Genomic DNA, 948 nt, shown 5'->3' with positions numbered 1-948 from the left:
AAATTGTATTGTGGGCACTATATAAGCCCAAACATTTCATTTGTAAAAGGAGAATTAGAGTGAAAGAGATTTTTAGATAGAATTAGAGAGATTTGTAAATAGTTGAAAGTAGTTAGAGAGTAGAATAGGAGGACAAGGCAAGAAATTGTTGCCATTGATTGTAAACAAACTCCATTTTCATTGAAGTAATGGTGAAATATGTCGTTTTTCTTGCAATTTGCATGGTTTCTTGTTGAGTCTTCAATCTTAGATGGTAGATAATTAGATGAATGGAGGAAATGTGATTGATTGATGGTGGAATTCGTACATCCATACTACTAGCAGTTTGTTGATTGCAGACTTGCCTTGCGTAGTCAACTGGAATCATTCAGCCTAAGCTCAATTTCAATTTGTTGCCTCTTCATTGATATGCATCAACTTGGATGGTATCTATGCCTGCGGTGATAACTTGAACATCATAAAGCTCCCCTTAGAAGATTGCACTAGTCTTGTGTAGATGTTCCATTGATGTCAAAACAAGACCTAGTTAGAGTTTCATCAAAAGGTCAAGTCATTGCTCCTACATTCTTAGTATTAGGATTAGATCCTCTCTTCGCCCTTATCCTTTTTCTATTTTTTTTAATCTAAGTTAGTAAGAGCCTGTGTCCAGCAAAGCAGATCGGAAGTTCAATGTAAGTCCCCTTGTGATTCCAGCAAATCACATCATACCACTGGAGCTTGTCCACACGTGGAGACCCCACTAAAAGAACCTTGGAGTCTACCTAACTGATCCTTTACGCGAATCTTCAGCAGTTAGAGACTATTTTCTCAAGAGAGGATAAGATGCCTTTAGGTATTTTATTCTGTGTATGATTGTGTACAAAATACACGTCAACAGAATTGGCGCTAGAAGGAGGGCTGAGCATTTGAAAGATCGATCTTGTCAAGTCACATTTGAAGAAATTTTCA

This window comes from Cryptomeria japonica, chromosome 4 (assembly GCF_030272615.1).
Source record: "Cryptomeria japonica chromosome 4, Sugi_1.0, whole genome shotgun sequence".
Lineage (NCBI taxonomy): Eukaryota > Viridiplantae > Streptophyta > Pinopsida > Cupressales > Cupressaceae > Cryptomeria > Cryptomeria japonica.
This window is presented reverse-complemented; position numbering follows the sequence as displayed.